The 16302-nt window shown below is 37.3% G+C and overlaps 1 non-coding gene across 1 annotated transcript; it reads right to left on the reverse strand.

Moving 5' to 3' along the window:
* Positions 1–8921: 8921 nt before the first annotated feature.
* LOC145782643 (U6 spliceosomal RNA) lies at positions 8922–9028 on the reverse strand. Its single transcript, XR_014290870.1, has one exon. It is a non-coding gene; the product is annotated as a U6 spliceosomal RNA (small nuclear RNA).
* Between the last annotated feature and the right edge of the window lie 7274 nt (positions 9029–16302).

A 16302-nucleotide genomic window follows, 5' to 3' on the forward strand; every position in this document is an offset into this window, starting at 1 on the left:
TACAAGTGTTGTGAAGTATGACAAATAACCCATATTTAATTATTCTACCTAGTGTAAGAATTTACACTTCACACAATGTCACAGTAAGCTTATGAAAAAATGGCCTAAAAATAGGTTCAATACAGTTAAAATATTATTAGTTAATACGGTACCTGTAGATATATACTAATAGCCTCATATGTGGTTCATTAAGATAATGCCTAAGTAATGTCATGACTAAGAACACACATTGCTAGAAGTAATAACTATTTTCTGCTGCAAGCATTGTCTTTACCGGGTGCAACCTAATTCGTACCATGAACAATTCGTACCGTCAGTTCGTACCTTGAAAAGATTGAGAGAAAAAATAAAAAAAAGCCGAAGTTGCTAATCGCAGTTTCGGCAAACATTTTAAAAGGGTTAGGGTATCGGAGTATCAGTTAGGTATTGGTATCCGCAAACAAACAAACTGAAAAGATCGAGACAAAAAATAGAACAACGCTGATCACAGTTTCCGTTTTTCCGCAAACATTTTAAAATTTCCGGTAATGATTGTAAGAGTTTGCCGAAGTCGCTGATCGCAGTTTCGGCAAACATTTTAAAAGGGTTAGGGTTGATCGGAGTTTCCGCAAACATTTTAAAAGGGATAGGGTTTAGGTGTTTCCGCAAACAAACAAACTGAAAAGATTGAGAGAAAAAAATAGAACAAAGCCGAAGTCGCTGATCGCAGTTTCCGCAATCATTTTTAATTTTCCGGTAATGATCCTAAGAGCTTGCTGAAGTTGCTGATTGTAGTTTCCGCAAAACATTTTAAAAGGGTCTAGGGTTGATCGGAGTTTCCACAAACATTTTAAAAAGGTTAGGGTTGATCGGAGTTTCCGCAAACATTTTAAAATTTCTGGTAATGATCCTAAGAGTTTTTGTTTGTTTGTGGAAAATTTTAAAATGTTTGCGGAAACTGCAATCAGCGACTTCGGCTTTTTTTAATTTTTTCTCTCCATCTTTTCGAGGTACGAACTGACGGTACGAATTGTTCATGGTACGAATTAGGTTGCATCCGTCTTTACCCTAGCTAAAATGTTGATATCCAAAGTAGATAATTTTCATTACTGTTTCACATTTTTGCTGCAACTTTGCAGTACCGGTATGTAATCACATTATTTTCATTGTCCAGTGTCTGATTGATTCTTAATCACTTGATTGCTGTGCATTTCTAGAATTGTGATTATAAATTGGCTGTGGCTATATTTACACTATATAGTGTAATAATACCTTCAATAGTGTTGCCAGATAAGGAATTCTGCCCTAATTTGAGAAACGTTTAAAGCTGTTAAAAACAAAAACTTGTATTTTGGAAATTTTTTTTAGTCCTGGACAAAGATCAAAACCCTAATCTTATTCCTAACTCTAACCCTTACCTCAACCCTTCCTAACTCTGGCAACACCTGATTGTAACCATGGCATTAAGTGTGGCAAAATAGTCACTTCCAAAAAAATAACAGTAACCTCTCAGGTACAATGGTACTACAGTTGCCAGAGGTTAATATAAAAAAGAGCCCAAGCTTATGCAAAAAGTAGCCCAATTTTTTTGGGGGTTCTAAAGTGGAGCCCAAGCAAAGAGATAGGCTATTATACAAAATTCTTCCAGAGCGCTTGATCATCAGCCTCAGATTATAAGTGTTTTTCCAGTTCTTCACATCTTTCAGACAGATTGACAACCATGCATTCACTCAACTGTTTGTTAAAATAACTACAAACAAGTACCTAAACACAAAAAATGGATAAATGGCTTTTCATGATGAGCTAACGCATCAAGAGTGTTCCCCTCAAGACCATCAACAGTTTTGATAACCCACCAAGGTCGATCAACGTAGAAACTATCTTTTTGTCCTGTTTTTTTTACTCATATATAATACTGTAAATTGTTAAAAAAAAATTCACTAGCCTTTTTTTTCTCATCTTTCTACATTTGTAAAAACTTTATTAAGGTGTTGCGACCATGCCATAACTGATTGTCCTGCTTTGGCATCATGCAGGTTATAACGTCCGTGTTTTGTCGCTTCTACCTTTTTCTAGACCCCTGCTATCTTTGACATATATTGTTTTTCGTTGTGATGGTCAGAAATAAAAACAAACTGAGCTGATGTCCACTGCATTTTTATGAAAACCTGGATCACTTTAAGTTGCCAGGATTGCCAGATATTAAAGCCTAAACATGCACATTTTTGAAAATTGGCATCTATTCTTTATACCAAATTTGTAACCCTGCCTGACCGAGGTCTCCAAAAACGCTGCTCCTCAATGAAATAACTACGAGTTAGATAAAAATCTTATACATGATACAATTTTTAGATAAAAAGTTATATTATATTTAAAAAAAAAGTAGCCCAATTTGGCGCCAGCCAAAAAAGCGCGCCCATCGCGAATTTTTGGCGCCTGGAAAAATCAAAAGTAGCCCAATTGGGCGTAAAAGCGCCCAATCTGGTAACCCTAAATGGTACATGTAGTTCCACTATCTCTGGAATGGTTCCACACAAAGTAAAATCTTGAAAATCAAGCTTCACGCTTGACTGGTTCTTTGCAAATCATGACGCAGGGTTGTCAGACAGCTTTTGAGAAAAAGAGCCAAACAATGTCGAAAAAAGGACCAAACTGGGTAAAAAAGAGCCAAACTGTTTAATAATGTTAATAACGTTGCTAATAAAACATAATAACGTTAACAACGTCAATAACGTTACATCATTACAACAACACAGTCTACATTCCACAAGAACAATTCCGAATCTTCATTTCCTACAGTGTTTCCACTCGAATCTTGGGCATTGGCATAAACATTGTCAGCTAAACACTGTCTAAAAAATCGTAATAACACTTTTCAGTCTCAATTTCCGAAAGACATTTGTTTAAATAGCTAGTTTGATAGTATGTGCCAACTGCTTCCAAAAAGAGCCAAATATTGAAAGCAAAGGGGCCAAGGGGCCTAACAATTATTTTGGTGCCAACTATCTTTAAAAAGGGCCAATCTGGCAAGCCTGTCATGACGAACTGCTTTTTACATGAAAAGTAGAGTTTTTTGACATTTCATGTTTCAGTTTGTTTTTGTTTCTGACATCACGACAAAAACAATATATGCCAAATATAGCAGTGGTCTAGAAAAAGATAGAAGCAACAAAACAAACGCAAACACTATAACGTGCATGATACTTGGAAACTTGAGTTATCTCTGCTTGCTTTTTGTGCTTATACATTATCTTAAATATGCTTTTTTGGTGCATATGTTGAAGCGCGGGAACGTTTTATTTTATTATTCTCTTCTACTTTAAATAGCAAAATCGTCATTTCCGCAGGGTGGCAATTGACTAGTAGACCGTATGGATGCGATTTGACCCAACGGGTCAAACATCGTTTAACTATACAGTAAGAACTCCTTGAAGAGAAAAAAACATGTAGACGAAATTTGGCAGGAAAGCAGAAAGTAAAAGGTAATCGCACCACAACACAGGCTTGCCAGATTGGCAATTTCACAAATTTGGCCCTTTTTAGAGGCAGTTGGCGCAAAAAAAATTGTTTGGCCCCTTTGTTTTCAATATTTGGCTCTTTTTAGAAGCAGTTGGCACATACTATCAAACTAGCTATTTAAATAAATGTCTTTCGGAAATTGAGACTGAAAAGTGTTATTACGATTTTTTAGACAGTGTTTAGCTGACAATGTTTATGCCAATGCCAAAGATTCGAGTGGAAACACTGTAGAAGATGAAGATTCGGAATTGTTCTTGTAGAATGTAGAAGACTCTGTTGTTGTAATGTTCAGCGGCGTACCTATGCAAAATAGCGTCCATGGCAAAGTTTAAATGTGCGCCCTTTTTAACAATTTAAGTTAAATATTGCATAGGCTACAAGTCTTTTATGAACAAATCACGAAGAAAATAAATGTGTTATTGCCGTTTTATTATGTTCAAAGGCAGTCACGTGAGATTGTTTCGTCGTGCAAGTTTTGTTCTCTCTGCGGAGCTAATCAATTTGATAGAATGCTGCGCTTTGCGCCTTCCTTCCAAGTTATTTCCCACATAAAAACTGGCTAAAGCAGCTTCCCTTTTTTTTTCATCTGACGCTGTGTATACTGTAGCGTCAGTAGCGTAGCCAGGAATTTCGAAAGGGGGAGTTTTGACGACCCAGCGGCGGGGGTCTGGGGGGCCTCCCCCAGAAACTTTTGAAAAATTACTTTGAATTTGGTGCATTCTGAGACATTCTGAGAGCATTTTCAACAAAACTGTGGGTGTGAATATTCCTGTAAAATGGTGCTGTCCAGTGGCATAGCAAAAGGATAAGATCATGTTTTCTTTGGCATTTTTCGGAAATACAGTTAAGTCTCTATGTTTTCTTGTTGCTAATTCCTGGCTGAGATGTTTGAATGTTTGGTATTGGCAAAACTCGCTCTTTTAATGCAGTTTTGTTTAAAATTAGGCAATTTTTTTAGACTGAAAGCATCATTCTCAAGCATAAAGAGACTGAAAGCATCATTCTCAATATCGTGACGTCACACGCGTGCCAAAGGGGGGTTTTAACCCTCAACTCAACCCCCCCCTTGGCTACGCCACTGTGTAGCGTAGCCTACTACCAAGTAAATTATTGGACATAAGTTTGTTATGACCTTCTAGTTACTGCTGTTTGCTATTATCGTTGGTTTGTCGTATGTACCGACACCGTTAATGTCAATTGTTTGCTAGTGTCTCATAGCCTACTGGTCTTGTTTTAAATACAGATTACTTGAATCTGAATCTATACAGATTAGTTACATTGAAGTTGTCAATGAACCTCAAAACTTCAGGCTGCTAAGTTCTAGGCAGCGCCAGCACAGCACGTAAAAATAAATCATACCTTGTAACCTTGCCTAATTCTTGGTCTCATGCTTAAAATTTCATCTAATCATGCTTATAGGCTCAATAATACTTTAATGCTAATTTCTTCCTAGAACAGACTGAGCGCTCTGGTCAGGCCAAATTGAAGTCATACAACTTACAGATTAGATTTATAAATTCTTATAAAAATGAATAAGTAAGTTCTGGTGCTACTTCTAAGCTATAACTAATCGCTGCTTAGCGACTTTATTAAGCTTCCAATTGTTGCTGACTGAACTCAAAATGAGCCAGGAGAGGAACAATGTCGCTTTTGCAACGTCACAATTCAATTGTTTAACAATGGCTACAGTAAAAGAGAGACTCTTTTTTGATCTTTGTATTGTATTGGATGCAAATTAGATTTTGAAGAAAGTGTAAGCCACAAATTTTAATTTTCACCAACCGATTTTTGCGCCCTATCAATGTGGCGCCCATGGCTCGAACCATGCCTGCCATACCCTAGGTACGCTACTGGTAATGTTGTAACGTTATTGACGTTGCGTTATTATGTATTATTAACAACGTTATTAACGTTATTGAACAATTTGGCTGTTTTTTACCCAGTTTGGCCCTTTTTTCGACATTGTTTGGTTCTTTTTCTCAAAAGCTGTTTGACAACCCTGCCACAAGAAAACAACGACAATTCGGGATCGCAGCAAACGTGTAGCAAATTTATTAATAGTGGCAAACCTAATCAATGTTTGATTATATTTAAACAATATGCATATAATAATAAAACAGACTCTCGGATTTGAATGCAAACTTGCGGAACCCCTAGACTTACTGGCGGAACCTTAGGGTTCCGCGGAACCCTGGTTGAAAACCACTGGTGTAACCGTTTCGCTTTCATAACTCCTGTCTCCCACCATTCCTACTGATAAAAAGGCGTTATAGGATATTATGAAATAAAGGGGAATTGAAAAATACTCAGAGACAGAGAGAGTAGAGAACAGACCGAACGATTCTAGAAACAAGAAGGTGAAATTCCCGACGGGAGAATGTCGCTTTTTTGACACCCGTCGCAATGAACAAAATTGGTTAGAGTTAGACAGAATAAGTATTTCTCAATTTCCCGAATAAGATACTGTAACTTTGATTAACGAAAAATATGTTTATTTTATTTTCATTTATTTATTTGCAATCAGACTCAAAGTCCATAGAATTCAAATTTTTAACAGTCATCACACAAAATATCAGACTAACGCAACATCAAGCAGGCTACATCAAACAACGTACAAAATACTGTTGTAGTGAATATAAAATGTAGAATTAAAATAGTAATCAGAAGACATAATATTGCGCAAAAGTGGATTAATTGATCTTTTGCAACGTTCTACAAATGCATAGCAATTTTTTCTTAATAGAGCATCAAATGTTAACACGTCGTTCTGTACCTGATACACTCTAGCACTGTCGCATCTCGACAACTTGTGGATAATTCTGTACGAGTCGTTGTAAGCAACTCGTATGCGATTTAAAGTAGAAGTTTTATAGTTACACCATAGCTGCGAACCATAGGCTACATTAGCATACAATATGATTGGTAGCCTACATTACATTTTTAACTTCGGTAGAGCAATTTCCAAACGTGGACCTAAGTTGATTGGCAGCGACATAAAGAGATCGCACTTGCCTTTTAATATCCGCGTCATCACTGATGGTATCATCAATCAGTAGCCTATACCTAAATATTTAACATCGCATTTAACTTGTTCAAATTTTGTAGGCAATCATATAAGTTACCCATAGACCAGTGGTTCTCAACCTTTTTTCTTTCGGGGCCCATTTTTGTTTGTATAAAAGTTCTTTGGCCCATTCAGTTGTTATGTAAGAAAAAAATTACAAAAAAGGTTTATAAACAAAAAGCAGCAGAACATTGCCTTTGGAATGTTGCTAGAATCCCCTTGTTGAATCCAGGCGCTGACGCTCTACACTATCTTTTTTTCGTTAAAAAAAGTTCACATCTTCATCCTTGTAATTTGGATGAACTTTTTCGAGGTGAAGTTTCAGTTTTGATGGCCTCAATGAATAATGACTAAGAACTTTACAAAATTATACACAATGTCCTTTTTCTTCTCTGTTATCAAAAATTGATGTACATACTGAATGTAATTTTCATCAAACTTAAAGCTTCAAGCATTGTCAATTCCTGCCCAACATAATCCACAAAATAAAATGCTTACTAAAAAGCGGATCTGCAGAAGTTCAACTAAGCTACCGCTTATAAAGATGGCTTAATTGTAATCACAAACTAGTCTACTACATCATAAAGTGTTGTATAAACTGAGTTGATGTAAAACCCTGTATGTTGCAATAATTAGAATGATGATTGCCACTTTGTACCTGAAAACAGCAGCATCATTTATTGTAACTAAACAAACACACAAGTGTAAAATTAACTATAGTGACAAAAATGAAACACAAAGTTTCAATAAATCTTTCAATTTTTCAATTATGTCTGTGGCCCACCTCAAAATGCTTCTATGGCCCACCAGTGAGCCATGGCCCACTGGTTGAGAACTGCTGCCCTAGACAGAAACCCTAAGGCCTAAACCAGGGGTCACCAAATGGCGGCCCGCGGGCCGCATGCGGCCCGCCACGCTGTATCGCTGCGGCCCGCGAAAGGTATCAGCGTACAAGTATAACCAAAAATACTTTTCTTGAGGAGTTAAAGAGCACGAAGGCAAAAAAATACTTTCCGGGAAGCATATTTTCGCACTGCATACGATTCCACCGGCAGGGCCGTTGACAGGATTTCTCGGGCCCGGTACCAATTTATTTTCGGGCCCCCTTCATGCACAATGTTATGAATATAAAGGTTGTGTACAAACTTTTATTGATGTGTTGTTAAAATGAGGATGACATATGCCGTTCAAAGTAGAAAATTAAGAGGAATATCATTTATATATATATTAAAATATTTTCAAAGATTTGTTGCATCCACGAATTTCCCCAACTGCGCAATTACGCATTAGGAATTTCTTCGTAAATCGCGAAATCCTTGCTCTCAATCACGATCTTCGTCGGTATGTTTAAAATTGTTGGAGTTTGGTTTTGGTTTGAATGTTTATCTTCGGACTGACAAAGCCTTGATAAATTATTCCTGGTAGTTTCGCATACTTGTAGAGGCTCTTGACGCACGGCCGGTTACCAAGATTGGCAGAGTGAAGTTTCCAATTGTTGAAGTGTTGTTGCCGGGGAATTATTCCATCCATTAGGTGCTGTTGAATGGAGAGCAGTCCTGAAATGCGTTGCTCAAGCGCACACCCCGAGAGTCGAACCAGCGCCGTGTGATCTTGAGCCGGGCGCGTATCCGCTGAGCTAACGGGGCGGACAATCGGCTGAACTTAGTTCTTTGAAAAGTAGACGCAAGTAGCTAGAAGTGATTACCACCAAAGTATGTATATTCAGAATTAAAGAGTGGGTAAAGAAAAATATTTCGTGTTTTCGAGAAAAAAATCGTGGTTAGGGAAATCACTATACCCGGAAAGGGCCCGGTACTTTACCATCTGACGGCTGAAGTGGCTGTTTTAACCTCTGATGGCAATTCCTTTAGATCTGATTATATTAAGATCTTGATAATGTTTGAAATCGCGGGGATTCTTTTAAATCCGGGCCCCCTAAATATTCCGGGCCCGGGTCCAAAAGTACCATCTAGACCCCCTGTCAACGCCCCTGTCCACCGACCTACCAATCAGATTATAGTTGTACGTGGGGGTTGCTTGAAGTTATTCCAATGCGATGTCCAGCCACACTGCTCCAGTGGTTGATTAAAACGTCTGTTTTCGAATTTCGAAATTGTCTGTGAGCATAGGGTTGCTTATTTTAAGTTTGCAAATGTCATGTAAACACTAGTGTGCGTTTCACCGTTATTTTGTTTCATGAGCAGTGTTCTCTTTATGCAAGTTTTGTTGGAAAATTAGGTCGGTGTGCCAACTCAATTTATAATAAATTGGCAAAATATTATATATGAATTTAAAGACTTTTTCTGATTGTATTATGAAAATATTTAGCATTAGTACTGCAAACTGTTTTTTTTTTTAAAGAAACATGGAACGCTTCACGATTTTGCGTGTCATCCTTGCGCAGGGACCATGCTAATCTTCTCTCTTTCGTTCCAATTTTAGTATATGTACTGCCAAAGCAAGTCCTGCAAAATGTTGTTAATCAACAGTTCTTGCCACGCTGATAAGCACCGCAAGTGACAGTTGTCAATAATCAAAGAAAGACGGTTTATAGACTCTCACAAAAAGAATGAAAACCAGCTCATTGCTTTTTTAGAGGGAAGACTGTTCAAGAATTACGATAGAATTACAATTTTTCGGTGATTTCCACAAGCGTTTGTTTCATGGTTGCCTGGTTTCTTTTTCCCTGTTATTGGAGCCTATTTTTCGCTGATATGTTTGCAGGTCACTATCGTTGCCTATATTGCGATGTGTCAAACATTTCCTTGTTTACTGAAATTGCTAATTGCAAAATATCTTTTGTGAAGCGAAGTGACAACTCCACTCTTGCTTGGCGATGAATATTCTGATTTTTTGTTTGTCGTATCCAGGTTTACACCTGGTAGTTGAAGATTTAGATTAAGTGGACGGGAAGGCAAGGAAGCAATCTGGGTAAGAAATGCGTTCTTTTCTAGCATAAGAGTCAACCTACTTAACATTTTATTAGTGCGGCCCGCCACAGCTCTCCTTAGTGCCAAAGTGGCCCACATGCAAAAAAGGTTGGTGACCCCTGGCCTAAACTATTCTTTTGTAGCTAGAGACTCAGAGTCTCTCATTAAGCAAAAGACTAATCAACATCAGAAAAGCCTACATCTTCTCTGCCTCTTCACATCCACTTGGTTCTGAGCTTCGGAGACAAGTCAAGTTATTTTGTTTTAAAAGCGCCATAAGCCTATATTAGCAAACAAGCAGAGTAAATGTAATTGTCAAAACAATGCATTGTAGAATTGTTGGTTAGATTATGACGCAATCAGGATGGTAACGAAAGACTATAAGCAGTCATCTAGTCAGCCACCACCCACCACCCCATCACAGTAAATCTAAGTACACATTCATACACACTAGCCTAGTGTGCAGAGGTAGGCACACTACTTCAATGAATAAAAAGGGTTCGCCACTGAGATTGAGAAGCAACTGATGTTGGTTTGAATCCCCATTCTCAGACTGAGTAAGCCGAGAATGAAGACTCAAACCAGCGACCAAGAATTAACCAACGATCAATATGAGATTGTGTGCTAGAATAGGCTACAGCATTTGCGAAAGTTTTCCTGAAATAACTGGGAAAAGCGTGAATACCAATAAACCTATTGACAATGGAGTCAGGCGTTTTAACGCTTGCTTGGCATGTTGATGCATGAGGGCCCCTGCTACGTGTCAGTGAGGTGCGACGGAGCAAACAGCTAGCAACATTATCTTTGACTGCTCCATGTATTCCATTCCATTCGGCTAATCACAATCTGCATGCGAAAGACGACGCTGAATGAAGAGCGGGTCCTGAATTACGTTTCTCAAGCGCACATCCCAAGAGTCGAACCAACCACTGAGCTGACAGGACGGACAAAGTTAGAACAAAGATTTAGCCTACCTGAATCTTTGGTAAGCAATCTATTGGTAGGCCATTGGTACGGCCAAAACCTACTTTAACAAGAACGGATATCTTACTATATGTAGCCAAGGTTAATTGCCAATGTTCATACTTTCTGGACATATTTGTGGCACATTTGATTCAGATTAGCCTGGATATGTTGTTAAGCAGAATTTACACAATTATATTTTGATATAGGAAAAGAGTGGGAAGTACAAACATTTGAGCAAACGGATCAGATAGCCTACCACGACCTACTGCGCTTTTTGAAATGACATGTCACTTAACAACAATTGCATAGAGTAGGACACTTAACGTGTTTTTCTTTATTTGTTTATTTGCAAAAAAATATTTTTCTTTGAGGTCTCCGTTTTGCCCCGGCTGTGGAGCAAAACGGACATATTAGTAGCTTAAGCCTATTCTACGATTGCTTTGCTTTTTAGTTCCTTCTGTTAATTAGTTGTCAAGATCAAGCATTTTTTTGTAAACTTGTTGGAATAAGCATTCATAAAAAAACGGTCAGGTTTGGTAACCACTAAATTTATTATAAATAAAGCTTGTAAATAAAGCTTTATTATAAATAAAGCTTTCCCCACCGTAAAGGTAGCTTCTTCAATATTTTTATTCAAATAGAATTAATCTGACTGTTTGACAAACACATCTTTACTGCTTCAGGTCTTCAAAACACACAATCTATCTGCTTGAAAAAAATGTTCACGCTAAAAATCTACTGTTTGTTAAAGCTGTAGGTTATTGCAAGTGATACGGACGATGTCCTTGTAACCCACAATTATCCATTGTCCGTTTTGCTGAAAACAATCTACCCAAGCAAGTCTGTAATGATAGGCAAAAAATAAATAGGCTACCACATTAAGGTGTGTCATATTTTTTGATTTTTAGAATCTGTATAAATATTCTCTCGGCTACCCCAACAAATGGTGCAAATCTATGCCTAGTACTGGGGAAAAAAGTTTTAGCAATATTGAAGTTTGTTTACCTACATCATTTTGCATCTGAAATTTCGAGAAAATTTGAAGTTTTTTCAATTTTTTTAAAAATTAAAAAAAATTGAAAAAACATTTAAAACACAGCAACACATCGTAAAACACGTAGATAATTGTTGCATAACTACAGAAACACAACAAGAGTTGGCAAAATGGATATTTAAATTGTTCTGAAACTGCCAAACTGGATCAACTTTGCTATGTCTTGTTTGGAATGATTTCTGGACATCAGCATACGGCTAACCTGCTGGGATTTGATGTACCCTTCCCTTCCTTCTTGTGTAAAAACAGTTGCTGCTGCTTCAGACACCATCTTTACACACCTCTCAACACTTTGTGTGTGGCTAGACCACATGGGCACGTCCATAGGAACGGCATAAAACTTTCTCAGTTCAGTGCTTGTAAGAGAACATGTAAGAGGTGGCTCATAAGCCGATGCTTCCCACTTTATCATGTCTGAAATCTTAGTTGCATCGATATTAATCTCTTCCACCCGTCTCACTCGCACTGCTTCATTTCCGACTTTGCTTTCTCCTTCTCCTCTCAGTTCAATGATCTTGTTAACGGCCCAAACCCTTTCACTTTCATCCTGGGAACAAAGCATTGCCTGCAAAATTGTCTCGCTGAAGACGTTCCAAGCTGATCTTTGCACTGCAGGAATGACCAGCTGCTGCACTTCGGTCTTTTGCTTTCTTATCTGTTCTAGCATGAACAACAAATTGGCGGGACCTTCTGTCCATTTATGTTTCACTTTAATATTAAACCAGTTAGGAAGATAGACCCCCATGATAAATTGAACAATGCTTTGAAGATTTTATAGCTTTTTTCTCTTTAAATTATGCTTGGAAATCCAAATTCGGCAGATTCGAAGAGCGGTAGTGAGCCAGCGAGCATGATTTACAGCTGGCCAACTTCTTGAGGACACTTCCAAAAAATATACTTAAATCCGAATCGTGTCTGCAAGTTAATCTAATAGATTTTATTTGAATAAGAATTTTCTAATGATTCCATTAAGGGTGAAACAGCCTGTTAAGGTTTTAATAAATAGGGTAGTAGCTGTACTTGATGTAATTAATATAACAAATAGTCTACCAATACCAAATTAGAAAATTATAGAATCAGGGCCCAAATTTAGCTACTTTTTCAAGATGCTGAGCTTGACAAAACGTGTTGCCCATTCAGACATATGGCTTCTAATTCAGGAAATTTTATTTCAAGTGTCAAACCATCAATCAAGAGCCATCATGCCACAAAACCTTGTGTTGTATTTAGTGCTTTGTTCATAAAAGCATTATTATGACAAAGAGATTTAGAAACAAAAATGTTATGGCAGCCATAAACCACGTCATTGGAAAGAGATTTTGTTTCTTTTGTAGAAAAACATTCAGCTGCAGTTTGCAAGCTTCATGTGTTCACATGGATTCATTGAAAAGACTAGGTACCGGTATACTTGCAATTAGCAACCAATTTGCCGCTTAATCGATTTAGCAATTGCTTTTGGTGTAATTCTTCAAAGACCAAATATTCAGTTAAACCTTTGATCTATTAGTTTTACATTGTACGGTAAGCTATATGCAGACAATTTATTTCATGTTACAAACTAATATCTTCGAAAGAAAAAGAGGTTGTGCACCTACGGCATCTGTTGGATTGGCCTACGCAGGAAGAATAGAATCCACGAAGGATAAAAACTATAATTTATAGAGGTTCAACAAGTCAAAACAAAAAGATCAGCAACCCCTCAAAAACATGTCACTCCAGACAAAGTGAACATTATATGACTTTAAAACACTTTTTAGGGGTTTGAAAAGTTTTTCTTTCGTGGCCCTTTCAGTCGTAGACTACGACGCCATGAACACACATGGCCAGTCCAGCTACTGTATAGCCAAGTGGAGTTGTAAATAGGAATTACATTTTATGTTTCAATTCTGACCCATCCTGGACCTATAACCTCAAAAATCATTTGTGGCCTAAATAAGTGCGAAAATTGAATTTTCACTTCGTCTGGTCATCATCGCCACTCAAATGCACTAAGACCACCATGGCCATAGGCCTTGACGCTACAGGCCAGTTTGAATTAATCAAGTTCGCAAAGACAAGTTGGTTTATACTTTTTACAGAAATGTCTACAAAAGCTACAAATTAAAAAGACAAAACTTCGTTACTAAACTTTTTATCAAATCTTCTTAAGATTTAACTGATGATCCAATTTGGATGAGTAGTGTGATAAAATATTTGAAACAAAGTAGACAATAAATCAGAAAAATTTATTTATAAATAAATAACATCGTAATACGGTAACAAATTCAAAATGCCAAAAAAAAAAAGAAAAAACGAACTATTTGTTTAAATCTTTTTTTGGCAAATCCTCCTTTAACATCTATTTTTTAAGTTTGAGCTTGAACCTGGTATAAAAACTCCAGCCGTCGTTACAACTATGCAATGACAATTGGCAGGCAGCGTACATCTGCACATGTAGACAAATATAACTTAATTTAATGCTTTCACTTTAACATTAAACACGGTTGGCTATAAAAAAAAGTTATGCGGATAGGGTAGCACGGAGTTTAAGAAATTAACAACTTTGCTTAATTAATTAGTGAAATTAATAACTTTTGCGATTTAACAAATATTCAAGCACGTGTTAACCCTTGAAAGACTTAGCCTAGTCCCTTTTTTAGTTGTTTGTTGAGTTATCATAAGTTATCAGAAACAAAACTTGTATCAAAGATGTCATAGAAACAGCAACAAACCTAAAGTGGCAATGGGCGGGACATGTAGCAAGAATGAAAGACAACAGATGGGCCAGGATAACCACAGAATGGACACCAAGCTATGCAAGAAGAACTAGAGGGAGACCAAAAAGAAGATGGCGAGATGACATAGAAGAAAAGATTGGCATCACCTGGATGAGAACAGCAAAAGACAGAATGGTGTGGAAACATATGTGGAGGCCATCTGCCAGCAGTGGCATGACCGGCTGATGATGATGATGATGATGATGATGAGTAGTAGGCTACATAATATCCAGGGCCGGATTTAGCTGATGGGGGGCCCGGAGCACTTTTATATCGGGGGGCCCCCGTGCAAAAAGATTTTTCGTGCCTACGGCGCAAAAAAACACCTCTACGTCTACAGTAGCATCAGTCCAGTACTGCACAGCATTTTGCAGAAACTTTAAAGGCCAAAAGGAAAAAAATAACACAAAATCACATTTTTTCCACATTGGGGGCCCGGGGCAACTGCCCCCTCTGCCCCCCCTAAATCCGGGCCTGATAATATCCTGGAACTGATAATTTTTGATTTTGCTGAACACTTTGAATGACGGTTTGAACACTTTCAATGGCGAGGTATGCTAACTGAACAAAGAAGCAACACAGGTCTATTAAAAGTTTAAAACACAACAATCAACTACGCTCAAGCGTGGAACACAAGAACTAAACTAGTTAAGTGAACTCAAAATAATGTCTACCAGTAAATCTCAAGCTTACCATGTGACCTAGACCTTGACCCGGACACACAAAAACGTTGAAAATTGCTGAAATTATTTACAAGATGCGTTTGATTTTGAAGTTTTTATGTTTCTTAACATGAGTTTTAACGAGTTTTTTGCCCGGTTGTAAGGCTGATTGTTTTGTTTCTCTCCATATGGGGGTTATGAAAGCATAATTGTTGCTTCTCTGGTGACACACCCAATAACAACACAAGGAAAATTCTTTCGCTTTGTTTTGTACAACTTCTAACACTGAAAGAAAAGAAGGCCAGCAACTTAATATACGAAATTGTAGATCAATGATAGACGGGTGAAATAGCATAGAACTATTTGTCTAAATGCTAACATATACTGTACATTTTTTACATTAAAACAACGTCTGCAGAATGTTTACATGAGACGTGCATTGCGTATTCTTTTTATTTATTTGGAAAATATTCTGTGCTTGTTAATTTCAGCCAACTTGCTAAATTTTAAAACGTTTCTTTTGGTGTGAATATGTTTCAGGTTTAAAATGAAAATTTTCGGTTTTTGTGAAATGCGAAACATAAACATATCGATAACACAGATAATTCTAATGAATGAGCTATTTCACTGTCATGTCGAAAACTAACTTTTAAAATTTAGAAGGACAGTGTATTGTACAAAGTCGTGTGTTTTGCAGAAAAAGGCAACAAGAAATATAACGTTTGAATTTTGAGCTTGTGCAAGTTGAAGAACTTTTTTTGTGCCATAAGTGCTTTTGTTTTCATTTGCATCAAAACTAAAAACGTTAGTTGTTTGACTGTGATCTATTTTTGTCCCATCGTTGCATTATGTTGTTTAGTGATGTAAAGTAGCAGTAGCCTAACTTCAATGTGATGAGTTTTTGTGGGAGCAGTTAGGTTATCTGTTCTACTAGAGCACAACAATTGGTTGCCAATCACTTAAATGCCGGAATCACAATAAATGTCAAGGTAACAAAGAACCAATCTTCCGGGTTCTCTTTTTTCCCTTTGGCAACTAGTTTATTTTATGTCCAGCCATAACCTTTATTGGTTTTACATAGCTTTTACTTTAAAACTGTACGTTTTAGTTGCAAGCAATCATAAGCGTTTTTGCTGTTTCCTGAGCAGCCCGACTTCCAGTTATCCGTTTTAGGTGGTTCCTCTGTCATTTAAAAGGTATGAGTGTGTTATAATTAGTGACGATAGTTTTTCTTTACTTAAAACAGGGTAGCCTATGCTCAATAACGAGACTTTGCAATCTAGCCCAAATTTATGTTTAAAGGTACTCGACATATGGGATGTTCCACGATGCATTAAACATATTTAAAGCTGCAGCTAAATTATTTGGCAAC

This window comes from Aplidium turbinatum, chromosome 13 (genome assembly GCF_918807975.1).
Source record: "Aplidium turbinatum chromosome 13, kaAplTurb1.1, whole genome shotgun sequence".
Lineage (NCBI taxonomy): Eukaryota > Metazoa > Chordata > Ascidiacea > Aplousobranchia > Polyclinidae > Aplidium > Aplidium turbinatum.